This window comes from Semicossyphus pulcher, unplaced genomic scaffold, assembly GCF_022749685.1.
Source record: "Semicossyphus pulcher isolate SPU_LCO1_2020_fin unplaced genomic scaffold, fSemPul1.0.p SCAF_9, whole genome shotgun sequence".
NCBI classification, from domain to species: domain Eukaryota; kingdom Metazoa; phylum Chordata; class Actinopteri; order Labriformes; family Labridae; genus Semicossyphus; species Semicossyphus pulcher.
In genome coordinates, this window is record NW_027211770.1 from 3,960,582 (window position 1) to 3,978,126 (window position 17,545).

General features: G+C 43.0%; 1 pseudogene; it reads right to left on the reverse strand.

Annotated features, from left to right (window-relative positions):
- Positions 1 to 5,805: 5,805 nt before the first annotated feature.
- Positions 5,806 to 8,316, reverse strand: LOC138583684 (uncharacterized; annotated as a pseudogene).
- Between the last annotated feature and the right edge of the window lie 9,229 nt (positions 8,317 to 17,545).

Sequence of the window (17,545 nt, forward strand, 5' to 3'; positions counted from 1 at the left end):
GCGCAATTCAAACTAAGGCTTAACTTGAATTTGAACCCAGCTTTCTGCAGCAGTGTAGCAGCCACACCTACTTTCATTCAAATAGAGTAAAGTAAAAAAAAAAACAACCTCTGATAAAAACAAGTGTGCTGCTTTCATCCACACACACAAGACAGAGAGACGTCGAGCACAGCGTCCAGCAGCTCATCGGCTGCAACAGAAATATTTGCTCCTGTTTTAACCAACTAAGAGGTAAGTTGTGAAAGGATGAAGTCATTTTGTATTCACTGTAATTTGCATGTTTTAATGAAGATATTGTGATGGCTCTTTTCTAAATAGAGAATCTCCACATGGCAGCGGGCAAAGAGATGAAGTTTCTTTTCCATCTCACGTTGGTGCTGACGGTCGCTCTGACTTCAGCTGTGACCCTCGATTCTGACCAAGAGCTGCAGGACAGCAGGTTCGGTCAACCGCATCCTCCTCGCCACGGCCTCAAGCTGCTGAAGTGGTACGTTAACTCCTGCCTAGACAACAACATGAGGGCCCTGTGCGATCCTATCAAAGGAGAGTATGGATTTCATATGTTTCGGAACAACCCACGTGTGCTTCCAGTGATACGGGACGAAAGGCAGTACGCGTACTACACCATCGGAAACCTCAACTCTCCTCATGCCAAGGACCTGCCGGATGAAGTCAGGAGATACTACGATCGAAATGACCCTAAGAGTAACATGGACAGAGTTTTGGTGAGATACAACAATAACAACCAACACATCGAGGAGATCTACGTGTCTGCACATTATAGACCTACAGAGACGTATAGAATCGGCCCCAACCTTCTGGCTTCTCTTAGGGGGTAGTCGGCCTTCATTTGCAGAGACCTGTGATGTTCTTCTGATGCAAAGTCTCTCTGGGACATATGTAATAGCTCTGTGACTCTTCAAAAGATCTTGATGGAAGTTTCCAACATTTAAGCCATCTTGATTGACGTGTTAGAATGCAGTATTTCAGCCTCACCTGTCGAACAGTGGCCTCTCAGTCTGTTTCCTTTTTTGCCTTGATTTTAAAAGCCTTCCTTTTTTCAGTCTTTCATATTGATCAGAATGTGTCTCTGCTTTCTAACTCTGAAAATAAAGAAATGTATTCAGTCAATTCATCATCTCTTTTTATTTCAAGATTTATTTCTAGGCAATGTTGGATTTAAGTTTCTTCTTTCAAATGTTCAGGATAAGTTTCTTCACATTGCATTAGAGCAGTGTTATTCTGAGGCTGGTCAGTGTCTGAGAGGGGGCAGTTAGTCTCCAATTGACATCCAAAGGACCTTTTCTGGGCTCAGCTGTTGGATTTGAAGGGCTGTGGAACATGAGGCGTCCTGAGGGCTGGATTTAGGAGGTCAAAATGTTGAGTGAATGTTAAGTATTGTGGTGGAAATCTGACATAAAGTTGACTTAACAGTAATGGTCTTAAGATGTTTTATTGAAAGGAGTCAATCAACAGAGAAAGTCTGCAGAGGAATAAGTTGACTACGTCTTGTTTCAGGCTGCGGTGCAGTTTCAAGGAAGGGAGGGTTAGAAATGAGGTGTGAACTGTGTGGTCAAGTCTGGTGGGTTTCCTGTTTTGCAGAGACGAGTCAAGCAAAGTTTATTTAGTGCATATTAAAAACATCTCATGTTGACCATGGTGCTGTTAAATCAAAAGACTCCACATACACAGTATTAAACAAATACTCTCACAAATAAAACAGAAGTATAAAATATAAGAATAAAACATAAGAACAGAGATAAAACCAAAAAACAGAATAAATGGGGTGCTGGTTTGGCTCAGTTGGTAAAGTTGAAAGTGACGGAGCAAACTGTTGGCTGTGCTCCCAGTACAGGTAAGCTGCCTGCGCATGTGGTAAAAATGCTCAAATGCTGAAACTGATGATGAGGGATGGAGAGACGTGAGCTCTGTGCGCAAAGAAGACGGCAGGGGCAGTGCGCATCTTTTCTGATTAGACATTAGACATTAGTAGTGAAAATAACACATTTTACACTGCTGATAGCATCATAAGTTATTAGAGCATCTCTCTGGCTTTGTATGTGGGGGCTGGGTGAATGGTGTCCTTGCATGCACCTTTAGAGATGAAAGTGATGACGGGCCATTAACAAGAACAAAAGGATACAGACGCTCTTGGGCGTCAGTGTTGGCCAGAGTAGTACCTAAAAAGTGCTTGGGGGGAGGCCAAAGACAATTATTAAGCCAATAAATTCAGATTTTTGGCATACCGTTCTCAGCATATGTTGAGGTAGTTTCAGCTGCTCCTGTGTCTTGTGGGACTCTCGTCATCTCTGTCAGCTGTGGGAGAATGCGCCGTTAATGGAGCGACAGATTCCAAAAGCGCGATTCGTTCTGTAGAGAGTTTACTGCCACATTGAAGTTGTGGCCAAAACAGTTCAGCCATAGCCATTCAAGGTCTCGGACGGCTGCCACAATATCCGCCCCGTTGTCAGTAGCTATGCACGCAGTGTGGTTCTCCGGGATAAAGGTAATTTCAAGACATTTCACCTCGAGCTTCCAATCCTCAGAAATGTAGTGCACAGTCGCAGACATGTAGGCGGTCTTATTGATGCTTGACCACATGTCCGTGGTCAGAGCAACAAGTTCACCTCTTTCAAATCTTTGGTGACGCTCGCCCTGGTTTTACTGTACAGCTCAGGGATAGCAGCGTTTGTCAAGTACTTGCGTGGAAAGTTGAAAGTTTGTAGTAGTTCTCTATAACTGTATGATAAAACACCATCTCCTTGGCAATATACTTTGAGACAGCTGCTGTGCACTTGGCCCATCGTTCACTATTCCGTTTGTACTTGGACCTTTTTGCAAAAGCTCCTATGATAAACAGCTGACTTGAGTCTTTGACTTTTCCGACAGCAGCCTCGCTCGGTGCTAGCTTAGCACCCCCAGCAGGGTGGTGGTCACGCAAATGTCCATGTTGGTTGCTGGTTTGTGACTCCTTCACATGTACAACTCTTCCACAAAGCTTGCAGATCGCCTGTGTGGTGTTCATGGGCTCACCTTCTGCATCTGGCTTAAACTCGAAATATTCCCAAACAGGTGATGTCACGTTCTTCTTTGCCACAAACTCCATGTTTGCTTGCAGAATGAAAGACAGAGAAGTTATATATGAATGCTGTGGCTTTCATGAAATATGTTTCGAACATGTCACCACCATCTGTCAGGCTTGGAAATAAAATGATCAATGCCATCTTGGTTGAACTGAGGGCCCGTATCAGAGATATCGGCCGGGAAGTAGTTGGGCACCAGCTCAACGTGTGCCGATCTAAGTCTGGTAACTTTAACATGCAAACCTCCACCTCCACTTATTAACATCACATCATTAAAGGCAGGAAACATGTTTAATAATTTGCATTTAAAATTTCAGACGGCCTTGTCAAGGCAAACAAACATGCCTGGTTCATAGAAGAGGCTCCTAAGAGGATGTTGCAGCATTGGGTATGGATCACTGGTCACTGTAAATTTTTGATCTGTGAATAGAATGTATTCACCTTATTTTGCCCCGCCCACTTTCAGTACGTCGATACTTCCGCATTTTGTCACCCCACATCCGCTAAACGGTCCCGTCAACTTCCGGTTGTTACAGTTATCTTAACAACACAAACAATGACAAATACAGATGGTCTTGTACTGTCTCATCCGTCAGCAATCATAACGTGGCAAGACGATATGAAGAAGTGGCCAGAGGTGACGTACAGGGACATATTTAATTATTTCGTCCTGTCTCAAGGAGTTGATGGCGCGGCTATGCGAAATTATAAAAGCACAGACATATCAGTATTTACACAGCAGGAAAGTTGGTCGTGTTCTGTTGCACACAGAAGGCGATTTGTTTTTTCTGAAGGCAGAAGTGAACCCCAGCCAGTCGAGCTGCCCGAGCCACTCGGCGTGGGACTGGTCACCAGCCTTGGATCAGTGGAGACTACTGGATGTTTGTGCATCGCCGGTTTGGGAAGGTCTTGCAGTCACACGGCCTCCATATTATGGAAGGTAAGACTAATGCCTGTTTTGCACATTATTATTTAGATTTTGTATTTAGGTATCTTGTACTGAAGTTGTAGTTATAATATAAATCCGTGTGTGTTGTCTACAAGTATACAGGCTGAGATTTGTAATAAACATCAGAGGGAGGGGAGGGGAGGGGAGGTTATGGGGGTATTTAAAACGTTTTTATTTTGCTTGAACTTAATTTATTTTGCAGGAACCTTTCCCCGAAACGGTTGGTGGACATCACCTTTTCTCACCACCAAGCCACTGATGTCCTGCGGACACCTGCAGTAAGGCCAGCCACCCAGGGTGAGCTGAGAGAGGCTCTTAAACACATTAAACTGCCTGTGTCAAGCTTTCTTCACAAATGTGTGAATGCTGCACAGAGACAGGAGACGAAGCAGCATGCATCCTCAGCTCATGCTGACCATGATGGCACCAACATCTGCCAGAGATGTATGTTGTTTTACACTTTTGTGGCCATTTCTCCCAACAAGTGTACAGCATTGGAACATGTTACCCTTGACCGCAAAGAAGGTCCCAATAAGAAACAACCCTCAAAACTTCATCAGAGAACATTTCTACCCCAGGTTTCATGGGAATGCGGCAACTCTCCACGGTACAAACAGCGAGGCATTGGCATCCCAGTGGCCAGAGGGTTGTGGGTATGCAATCAGCCGAAGAGGCACAGTCATGTGTCCAAGCGAGCCCTGGTTGTCAGCAAGCCCAGATGGTGTTTTGAACTGCTGGAGATCAAATGCCCTCTCCTAAAGAGCGATGAGTCTCTGGAAGACCTGATCAAGAGCCAGAGGTATGATGTGAAGATAGTGGAGGGTAAATGGTAAATGGCTGAGGGAGCTGGGGATCGAACCTCCAAGCTTCCGATTGAAAGACAACTGACTCTACCACTGAGCCACAGCCACCCCAATGAGGGGATGTCTCAGCTGCAACTACATGGTCCACGTGGCTTCTACATGCAAGTGCAACTTGACATGTTCTGCACTGGGCTGAGGGCCTGTAAGTTGCTCATCTGGGCTCCATCACAGCAAGTTTTGCTCCAGGTCCCACACAATGAGCAATTCTTGCCAATTCCATGGCAAGATTGTTGCTAGACTCAGAGCCTTTTATTTCAAATATATGCTTCCTCAGGTATCAGATGAGTTTCAGGCAGGCCGCCTGTTGCTCTCTGCTAGATACTTGCAGCTTTGCAACGAATGAATAGTTGTTGCCACTTGCCTACTTGCCGGAGTAAATGATATGAAGAACAGGCATGTAATTATAGTTTAATATTGTGCCCCTTACCTTGTCTGCCCCCTGGTGTTTCTGCTTGTCTGTTCTAATACGAGTTACACAGCAATTTTGTCTATGTTGTTTAGTGAATGTTTGTTCTATAATATGTTTAAAGAAATGTTTGTTTTTCAGAGTGTTTGAGACACATACTGCTATCCATGTACAGATTATTTTTCATGACTGAATGTTGATATATAATAAACCAAGATGGGAATAATCTGCAAACTTCTTGACAAGACTTTTTCCTTCAAATGAAAGTTTATTACTCTTAATCACAAGGTTTGTTTTAAAGAGCACACTTTGTATAGATTTGTAAAAATAACTATGCACAGGCACAGACAGGAAATATCTGGTCCCTTTGTATAGATTTGTTAAAATAACTATTTACAAACAGGAAATATTGGGTCACTTATATTTGTAGAAATAACTATTAACAAACAGGAAATATCTGGTCACAGATAAACATTTAGTCAAAGCACACCAATTTAAAACATCTTACTCATCTTCTACATCAGAAATGATGTCACCATGAAGGTTACCCAGGGCTGCACAAATTCTCAGAATTTTGTCAATTTTAGGGGCGAGGTTTATTGGAACTGTTTGAGGCGATGCGCCTAGTGTTGGTGGGAGCTTCCTCGGACAGTTGCATGCCTCTCTTGGTGAATGCTGGAATGACGAGGTTCACCTTCCTTTCATAGAAGAGATCTTTGATGGTGAAGCCTCTGTCAGCCATCACTTCATCACCTGGACGGAGATATTCCAGGAACCCTGAATCTGCAGTTATGAACTTATCACTACACCTTCCTTCATACGCTGGTGAGATGTTCATGATCAGTCCACATGGTGCAATTGAGATGAGGTATTGGATGGTATTCTGTCCATAGTAATGGCTGTAGGACTAGCCTCTTGAAATCAAGGTTACGTTGCTTTTGAAGGGGTGTCTCTGAACAGTCAGTCCCACACGTGGTTTTCGGGAAATGTTCCCTAAAACTCTGAGGCATTGTTGCCTGGATTGTCTCCCTGGGAAGCCATGGTATGTAACACCTCATTTTCTCCTCCATGAGGTCAAGCCAGCAGGAAATCACCTTACTGACGATGGAAAATGTAGTCAGATAGTCTTCTAACGCCTGCAATGACAATACAGGAATAATGTGAGCTATTTTATGACTGTATAGGTGGAGCTCATGATATACTGTCCCACCCTACAACGTAATAATGAAATGTATATAGTGGCAATTATGCAAAATTCATTGTATTTAGTATGCAGGAGCAGCGGTGCCAGTGTAATAGGGACCTTTCTCTAGCATTAGCTAACAAGCAATTAACCCATAGCTAACTAGCTAGCTTACCAAAATCGGACGTCCTCTTCAACACCCGACGTGACGTCTTTAACGGAGCATCATAGCTGGGCCATTTCTCGGGGTAAGGGTGTTCTTCCGTCGGTTTCCCGTCCACGAAATGGTAGGAACAAACATAAGGAAGCTTCGGTGGGCGCTTCAAGTTTAGCGCTTTTAGCCATAGCCTCAGGTGATCCTCATCTTTCGGTGGTGGTTGCAGGTTGTAAAAAGCCCCACAACACTGCGACCTCCGCACGTCGTGCTTGTAACTTACTTACGCTACAGGTGGTCAGATGTTGTTTCCTGTTTTGCTCTGTCATTTTGTCTCCTGTTGTCATTCGTTCTCGTTTTTAGTTTTGTGTTTCATTGAATCTGTGTTCTTGTCATTTTGTCTTGTTTAGTTGTGTATTTCATTTGTGTTTCATTGATTAGATCATTTCCTGTTTTACTTTGTCACCTTGTCTCTCGTGTTGATCCACTTCCTGCCTTTGTGTGTTTCCCGCCTGTTTTATTATGTGCCTATCTCACTGTCAGTTCATCGTCGTCTTTTGTCTGGAAACTTTGTAAGACCCTTATTCTAGTTGTAGGGTTATCCACGTTTCTCTCGTGATTTTATTAGTTTGATGTTGGGACTCTTCTGTTTTCTCCTCATGTTTTCCCTTGTTTTGGATTTACAGTTAGACCTTCTGTTGGATTTTGGTAACCTGGAATTAGTAAGCCTTTGTTCTTTGCCATTTGTTAATTATATTAATTTTTGTCTGCATGTGGGTCCTCTCCTCCCTTTTTGTTTCAAACAGAGATGTGACACATAGTAATGATAACAGGCTTATAATAATGAATTAGCAAGAACAGCATAGTAATAATGATAAATGCTGTCGTAATAGTAATTGTAACAGTTGGAGTTAACAGGTCAACTTTTAGCATTAGCAGCAACAATAATGATACTATGGGGAAGAGACTGATGTTAGTAGTTGTTGCAGTCGAGCAGGTCCACAGCAGCAGGTGGTCTGCAGCAACAATCTCCAGGAACCTACAGGACAAGGGAGCACGAGAACTCCCGGGAAGATATATGGTTAGTAATGTTAATGGGACCAGAAGATACAGAGTTAATGAACTGCATTAATATAATAGAGGGAGAGAGAGGGATACAGACAGACAGAGAGAGAGAGTAAGAGAGAGAGGAGCTTGGTGTGTCACGTGCGGCAGCATTTTGTACCAGCTGAAAAGTTCTTACAGACTTATTCGGGCAGCCTGATAGTAACAATAATTACAATAATCCAGCCTGGAAGTAACAAATGCATGGACTAGTTTTTCTGCAACGTTTTCAGACAAGATGTGTCTGATTTAACTATGTTGCGAAGGTGAAAGAAGGCTGTCCTTGATATTTGTTTTAAGTGGGAGATGAAGGACAGATCCTGATCAAATAGAAGTCCCAGATTCCTAACAGTAGTGCTGGACATTTGTCCCCAAGGATTTAGTTAGAGCCAATACGCTCTATTTTACTGCTGCTGGCTCACGTTCTTTTTTTTAATCTATTAGTCATCTAGACCCCAAAATATGTGGTGGGAAAAAATAGATTAAAAGGTTAAAAATATAGGAATGACACTTGTCTCTTGTACCTGTTAACAGATCACAACTCTTCTACATGTACGTACAAATCGTCTGACATGTTTACATTAAGCTTTGCATAAAGTTTGGTCCCCTCATCAGTGTGGTGAAGATCCTGACCTCGCCTAACAGTAAAGCTGATGCAGCATTAATGTTAATGTATAAATCGCTTCTCTACAACGCAGAGTGTGAGCACATGCAGTCAGTTCAAGCTGGCAGTGGAATAACTCATTCTGTTGGTGTTCCTCTTTGCTTTAGGAGCTCATATGTTATGTTGACCTTACAGCAGATGATGTTCCCAGGCAGGAGTGAAAGTATAAAGTTTAATCACTGTCCTCCTAAACCACAAAGCGTCAGTCTTAGTTTCCCTCCTGTCACAATGCAGGCTCAGTGTCAAGTAAAATCAACTTGCAAATTCACCCTGATAAGTCAGTCTTTATGCAGGCAACAGTTTGATACCACTACTTTACAACTGTCAACATGTACATGCTCAATTCAAACTAAGGCTTAACTTGAATTTGAACTTTGAGCTTTCTGCAGCAGTGTAGCAGCCACACCACTTCCTCTTTCATCACAAATAGAATGTAAAAAAAAAACAAACTCTGATCAAAACAAGTGTGCTGCTTTCATCCACACACACAAGACAGAGAGACGTCGAGCACAGCGTCCAGCAGCTCATCGGCTGCAACAGAAATATTTGCTCCTGTTTTAACCAACTAAGAGGTAAGTTGTAAAAGTATGAAGTCATTTTGTATTCACTGTAATTTGCATGTTTTAATGAAGATATTGTGATGGCTCTTTTCTAAATAGAGAATCTCCACATGGCAGCGGGCAAAGAGATGAAGTTTCTTTTCCATCTCACGTTGGTGCTGACGGTCGCTCTGACTTCAGCTCTGAGGACCCTCGATTCTGACCAAGAGCTGCAGGACAGCGGGTTCGGTCAACCGCGTCCTCCTCGCCACGGCCTCAAGTTGCTGAAGTGGTACGTTAAGGCCTGCCTAGACAACAACATGAGGGCCCTGTGCGATCCTATCAAAGGAGAGTATGGATTTCATATGTTTCTGAACAACCCACGTGTGCTTCCAGTGATACGGGACAGAAGGCAGTACGCGTACTACACCATCGGAAACCTCAACTCTGATCATGCCAGGGACCTGCCGTATAAAGTCAAGAGATACTACAAGCGAAAAGACCCTAAGAGTAACATGGACAGAGTTTTGGTGAGATACAACAATAACAACCAACACATCGAGGAGATCTACGTGTCTGCACATTATAGACCTACAGAGACGTACAGAATCGGCCCCAACCTTCTGGCTTCTCTTAGGGGGTAGTCAGCCTTCATTTGCAGAGACCTGTGATGTTCTTCTGATGCAAAGTCTCTCTGTGACATATGTAATAGCTCTGTGACTCTTCAAAAGATCTTGATGGAAGTTTCCAACATTTAAGCCATCTTGATTGATGTGTTAGAATGCAGTATTTCAGCCTCACCTGTCGAACAGTGGCCTCTCAGTCTGTTTCCTTTTTTGCCTTGATTTTAAAACTCTTCCTTTTTTCAGTCTGTCATATTGATCAGAATGTGTCTCTGCTTTCTAACTCTGAAAATAAAGAAATGTATTCAGTCAATTCATCATCTCTTTTTATTTCAAGATTTATTTCTAGCCAATGTTGGCTCTAAGTTTCTTCTTTCAAATGTTCAGGATAAGTTTCTTCACATTGCATTAGAGCAGTGTTATTCTGAGGCTGGTCAGTGTCTGAGAGGGGGCAGTTAGTCTCCAACTGACATCCAAAGGACCTTTTCTGGGCTCAGCTCTTGGATTTGAAGGGCTGTGGAACATGAGGCGTCCTGAGGGCTGGATTTAGGAGGTCAAAATGTTAAGTGAATGGTAAGTATTGTGGTGGAAAACTGACATAAAGTTGATTTAACAGTAATGGTCTTAAGATGTTTTATTAAAAGGAGTCAATCAACAGAGAAAGTCTGCAGAGGAATAAGTTGACTACGTCTTGTTTCAGGCTGCGGTGCAGTTTCAAGGAAGTGAGGGTTAGAAATGAGTTGTGAACTGTGTGGTCAAGTCTGGTGGGTTTCCTGTTTTGCAGAGTCAAGCACAGTTCATTTAGAGCACATTAAAAACATCTCATGTTGACCATGGTGCTGTTAAATCAAGAGAATCCACATACACAGTATTAAACAAATACTCTCACAAATAAGACAGAAGTATAAAATATAAAAATAAAACAGATAAGAACAGAGATCAAACCTAAAAAACAGAATAAATGGGGCGCTGGTTTGGCTCAGTTGGTGGAGCAGGCGCCCCATGTGCAGAGGCTACAGTCTTCGACGCACTGATCGCAGGTTCGACTCCCAGCCTGCCGATCCGTTTGGTGCATGTCAACCCCCACACTCTATTCCCCACATTTCCTGTCTCACTTAATCTGTCCTATCTAATAAAGGCGAAAGCCAAAATAAAAAATAAAAAAAATCTTTAAAAAAAACAAAAAACAGAATAAACATAAAAGAATTGCCGGACGGTATAAGATAAAAAAGGAAGAGTCAAGCTCAACTGGAATTGAAGGTCATCGAGAAAAGATGGGTCTAGGGCAGGGACTTTAACATTTCAAGTGACCGGGCAGTTCTTATGTGGATGTTAGGCTGTTCCACGACTTAGGAGCAGCTACCGCAAAGACACGATCCCCTCTGTTTTTGAGCCTTGATCTTGGGACTTCTAAGAGCAAGTGTTTGGTTGACCTAACTGGTGTGAAGTATTGAAGGAGATCAACAAGATAAGGAGGGACATTTCAAGAAACATTTTCAAAATCAATCCTGTCATGCTTTTTGCTCCCAGTTAGCATAGTCGCAGAGATGACTGTTCTACACCCACATACAGAGAGTTACAGTAATCGAGTCGGTATGTACTGAAGGCATGGATTACTCTCTCAAAAGTCCTTTGGACAGAGATAAGACGTTACCTTAACTAGGAGTCTTAGCTGAAAGAAGCTGGTTTCAACAACTGAGGTGATCTGTTTCTCGAATTTAAAAGAAGATGGACATTTGTGGGGAGCTAGAGGACCAAGAGCAGCAGCATAGTCAGCCATGAGGATAAGTTGTCCAAATATAACGACCTCTGTTTTATTTTCACTAAGTTTTAAAAAATTCATCTCCAACTTTTCACATCGAGTAGTCGTTGAGCATTGGCTGCAATGAATCTTTACATTTTGTTTTTAAAGGCAGATAGATCTGGATGTCATCAGTAAAGAAATGAACAGGCATGTTTCTTTTCTTTTTTAATTTAACCCAGGGGTTACAAACACCTTAAAAAAAAGGATAGGGCCCAAAATGGAGCCTTGCAGGACCCCACAAGAAATTGAGGCCGGGGCTGAGGAATATCTCCCGAGCTGGACTGAGAAGCTACTATCTGTGAGGTATGACTCAAACCTTTGCTGACTACACAATGCTTAAGGATCCTGAGCTCCATCGTGTCAAAGGCAGTGGTCAAGTCTAACAGCATCAGAACAGCAGAGTCCATAGAATCAGCAGTAAGGAAAAGATCATTGTAAATTCTCAGCCAACCTGATTCAGTGCTATGGCACAGTTTAAAGCCTGAGTGGAACTTTTCATAAATGTCATAGTTCTCTAAAAATAACGAAGTTGGGTGCGAACTACTTTCTCCAGGGCTTTGGACAGAAAAGACAGCTTAGAGATTGGCTGGAAGTTGGACAGGACAGAAGGATCCAAATTTCCCTTATTGATGAGAGGCGAAACTACAGCATTTTTAAAAGCAACTGGTACGCAGACCGACATAATAGAGGAATTAATTAAAAGACAAGTACTTGGTCCAACTGCATCGAAAACTCTTTTCAACAACTGAGAGGGGATACTGTTTGGTGGGCAATTTGTTGGGTGCAAATCATGTACTATCTCAGATAATCGGGAGACAGATGCAGGCTCAAATAGCACAAAGATAGCCGGGCATGAGGGAGTGACAGAAGGGCACAGAAAGTTGGTAAAGAACTCAAAACAGATACCTTGTCAATAAAGAATTTTTGATAGTCATCACAGTGTGGGTGTAGGCACAATACGGGCTGAGTCACAGGGATTTATGAGAGAGTTCAAAATATTGAAGATGACCTGAGGCCTGTGGTTGTTAATGGAGACATGGTTAGATATGTACTCTGATTTAGCATTTTTTACAGGTCTCTGGTAACCATCACCGGCACCTTATCTCAGCTCGTATGCAAGCGCGCCTGAGAGCGTGTTTGTTATCATTAAGCCACAGCTCTGACAGTGGTTTAGTGCGTATGGTCCTTAACGGGGCAACAGAGAGAGTCCTAGGAAATGCTACAGAACATGGACTTTGCGGACTCTGATGGTAGGCCAGACATCGAATTTGATATTAAAGATGAAAGTGACGGAGCAAACTGTTGGCGGTGCGCACAGTACATATAGGCCGCCTGCGCATGTGGTAAAAATGCTCAAATGCTGAAACTGATGATGAGGGATGGAGTCTGTGACTCTTCAAAAGATCTTGATGGAGGTTTCCAACATTTAAGCCATCTTGATTGACGTGTTAGAGTGCAGTATTTCAGCCTCACCTGTCGAACAGTGGCCTCTCAGTCTGTTTCCTTTTTTGCCTTGATTTTAAAAGCCTTCCTTTTTTCAGTCTGTCATATTGATCAGAATGTGTCTCTGCTTTCTAACTCTGAAAATAAAGAAATGTATTCAGTCAATTCATCATCTCTTTTTATTTCAAGATTTATTTCTAGCTAATGTTGGCTCTAAGTTTCTTCTTTCAAATGTTCAGGATAAGTTTCTTCACATTGTATTAGAGCAGTGTTATTCTGAGGCTGGTCAGTGTCTGAGAGGGGGCAGTTAGTCTCCAACTGACATCCAAAGGACCTTTTCTGGGCTCAGCTCTTGGATTTGAAGGGCTGTGGAACGTGAGGCGTCCTGAGGGCTGGATTTAGGAGGTCAAAATGTTGAGTGAATGGTAAGTATTGTGGTGGAAAACTGACATAAAGTTGACTTTATAGTAATGGTCTTAAGATGTTTTCTTAAAAGGAGTCAATCAACAGAGAAAGTTTGCAGAGGAATAAGTTGACTACGTCTTGTTTCAGGCTGCGGTGCAGTTTCAAGGAAGTGAGGGTTAGAAATGAGGTGTGAACTGTGTGGTCAAGTCTGGTGGGTTTCCTGTTTTGCAGAGACGAGTCAAGCAAAGTTTATTTAGTGCATATTAAAAACATCTCATGTTGACCATGGTGCTGTTAAATCAAGAGAATCCACATACACAGTATTAAACAAATACTCTCACAAATGAAACAGAAGTATAAAATATAAGAATAAAACGTAAGAACAGAGATAAAACCAAAAAACAGAATAAATGGGGTGCTGGTTTGGCTCAGTTGGTAAAGTTGAAAGTGACGGAGCAAACTGTTGGCTGTGCTCCCAGTACAGGTAAGCTGCCTGCGCATGTGGTAAAAATGCTCAAATGCTGAAACTGATGATGAGGGATGGAGAGACGTGAGCTCTGTGCGCAAAGAAGACGGCAGGGGCAGTGCGCATCTTTTCTGATTATTTATTAGACATTAGTGTTGAAAATAGCACATTTTACACTGCTGATAGCATCATAAGTTATTAGAGCATCTGTCTGGCTTTGTCTGTGGGGGCTGGGTGAATGGTGTCCTTGCATGCACCTTTAGAGATGAAAGTGATGACGGGCCATTAACAAGAACAAGAGGATAGAGACACTCTTGGGCGTCGGTGTTGGCCAGAGTAGTACCTAAAAAGTGCTTGGGGGGAGGCCAAAGACAATTATTAAGCCAATAAATTCAGATTTTTGGCATACCGTTATCAGCATATGTTGAGGTAGTTTCAGCTGCTCCTGTGTCTTGCGGGACTCTCGTCATCTCTGTCAGCTGTGGGAGAATGCGCCATTAATGGAGCGACAGATTCCAAAAGCGCGATTCGTTCTGTAGAGAGTTTACTGCCACAGTGAAGTTGTGGCCAAAACAGTTCAGCCATAGCCATTCAAGGTCTCGGACGGCTGCCACAATATTCGCCCCGTTGTCAGTAGCTATGCACGCAGTGTGGTTCTCCGGGATAAAGGTCGGTTTAAGACATTTCACATCGAGCTTCCAATCCTCAGAAATGTAGTGCACAGTCGCAGACATGTAGGCGGTCTTATTGATGCTTGACCACATGTCCGTGGTCAAAGCAACAAGTTCACCTCTTTCAAATCTTTGGTGACGCTCGCCCTGGTTTTACTATACAGCTCAGGGACAGCAGCGTTTGTCAAGTACTTGCGTGGAAAGTTGAAAGTTTGTAGTAGTTCTCTATAACTGTATGATAAAACACCATCTCCTTGGCAATATACTTTGAGACAGCTGCTGTGCACTTGGCCCATCGTTCACTATTCCGTTTGTACTTGGACCTTTTTGCAAAAGCTCCTATGATAAACAGCTGACTTGAGTCTTTGACTTTTCCGACAGCAGCCTCGCTCGGTGCTAGCTTAGCACCCCCAGCAGGGTGGTGGTCACGCAAATGTCCATGTAGGTTGCTGGTTTGTGACTCCTTCACATATACAACTCTTCCACAAAGCTTGCAGATCGCCTGTGTGGTGTTCATGGGCTCACCTTCTGCATCTGGCTTAAACTCGAAATATTCCCAAACAGGTGATGTCACGTTCTTCTTTGCCACAAACTCCATGTTTGCTCGCAGAATGAAAGACAGAGAAGTTATATATGTACGCTGTGGCTTTCATGAAATATGTTTCGAACATGTCACCGCCATCTGTCAGGCTTGGAAATAAAATGATCAATGCCATCTTGGTTGAACTGAGGGCCCGTATCAGAGATATCGGCCGGGAAGTAGTTGGGCACCAGCTCAACGTGTGCCGATCTAAGTCTGGTAACTTTAACATGCAAACCTCCACCTCCACTTATTAACATCACATCACTAAAGGCAGGAAACATGTTTAATAATTTGCATTTAAAATTTCAGACGGCCTTGTCAAGGCAAACATACATGCCTGGTTCATAGAAGAGGCTCCTAAGAGGATGTTGCAGCACTGGGTATGGATCACTGGTCACTGTAAATTTTTGATCTGTGAATAGAATGTATTCACCTTATTTTGCCCCGCCCACTTTCAGTACGTCGATACTTCCGCATTTTGTCACCCCACTTCCGCTTAACGGTCCCGTCAACTTCCGGTTGTTACAGTTATCTTAACAACACAAACAATGACAAATACAGATGGTCTTGTACTGTCTCATCCGTCAGCAATCATAACGTGGCAAGACGATATGAAGAAGTGGCCAGAGGTGACGTACAGGGACATATTTAATTATTTCGTCCTGTCTCAAGGAGTTGATGGCGCGGCTATGCGAAATTATAAAAGCACAGACGTATCAGTATTTACATCAGGAAAGTTGGTCGTGTTCTGTTGCACACAGAAGGCGATTTGTTTTTTCTGAAGGCAGAAGTGAACCCCAGCCAGTCGAGCTGCCCGAGCCACTCGGCGTGGGACTGGTCACCAGCCTTGGATCAGTGGAGACTACTGGATGTTTGTGCATCGCCGGTTTGGGAAGGTCTTGCAGTCACACGGCCTCCATATTATGGAAGGTAAGACTAATGCCTGTTTCGCACATTATTATTTAGATTTTGTATTTAGTTATCTTGTACTGTAGTTGTAGTTATAATATAAATCCGTGTGTGTTGTCTACAAGTATACAGGCTGAGATTTGTAATAAACATCAGAGGGAGGCTATGGGGGTATTTAAAACGTTTTTATTTTGCTTGAACTTAATTTATTTTGCAGGAACCTTTCCCCGAAACGGTTGGTGGACATCACCTTTTCTCACCACCAAGCCACTGATGTCCTGCGGACACCTGCAGTAAGGCCAGCCACCCAGGGTGAGCTGAGAGAGGCTCTTAAACACATTAAACTGCCTGTGTCAAGCTTTCTTCACAAATGTGTGAATGCTGCACAGAGACAGGAGACGGAGCAGCATGCATCCTCAGCTCATGCTGACCATGATGGCCCCAACATTTCTCCCAACAAGTGTACAGCATTGGAACATGTTACCCTTGACCGCAAAGAAGGTCCCAATAAGAAGCAACCCTCTAAACTTCATCAGAGAACATCTCTACCCCAGGTTTCATGGGAATGCGGCAACTCTCCACGGTACAAACAGCGAGGCATTGGCATCCCAGTGGCTAGAGGGTTGTGGGTATGCAATCAGCCGAAGAGGCACAGTCATGTGTCCAAGCGAGCCCTGGCTGTCAGCAAGCCCAGATGGTGTTTTGAACTGCTGGAGATCAAATGCCCTCTCCTAAAGAGCGATGAGTCTCTGGAAGACCTGATCAAGAGCCAGAGGTATGATGTGAAGATAGTGGAGGGTAAATGGTAAATGGCTGAGGGAGCTGGGGATCGAACCTCCAAGCTTCCGATTGAAAGACAACTGACTCTACCACTGAGCCACAGCCACCCCAATGAGGGGATGTCTCAGCTGCAACTACATGGTCCACGTGGCTTCTACATGCAAGTGCAACTTGACATGTTCTGCACTGGGCTGAGGGCCTGTAAGCTGCTCATCTGGGCTCCATCACAGCAAGTTTTGCTCCAGGTCCCACACAATGAGCAATTCTTGCCAATTCCATGGCGAGATTGTTGCTAGACTCAGAGACTTTTATTTCAAATATATGCTTCCTCAGGTATCAGATGAGTTTCAGGCAGGCCGCCTGTTGCTCTCTGCTAGATACTTGCAGCTTTGCAACGAATGAATAGTTGTTGCCACTTGCCTACTTGCCGGAGTAAATGATATGAAGAACAGGCATGTAATTATAGTTTAATATTGTGCCCCTTACCTTGTCTGCCCCCTGGTGTTTCTGCTTGTCTGTTCTAATACGAGTTACACATCAATTTTGTCTATGTTGTTTAGTGAATGTTTGTTCTATAATATGTTTAAAGAAATGTTTGTTTTTCAGAGTGTTTGAGACACATACTGCTATCCATGTACAGATTATTTTTCATGACTGAATGTTGATATATAATAAACCAAGATGGGAATAATCTGCAAACTTCTTGACAAGACTTTTTCCTTCAAATGAAAGTTTATTACTCTTAATCACAAGGTTTGTTTTAAAGAGCACACTTTGTATAGATTTGTAAAAGTAACTATGCACAGACAGGAAATATCTGGTCCCTTTGTATAGATTTGTTAAAATAACTATTAACAAACAGGAAATATCTGGTCACAGATAAACATTTAGTCAAAGCACACCAATTTAAAACATC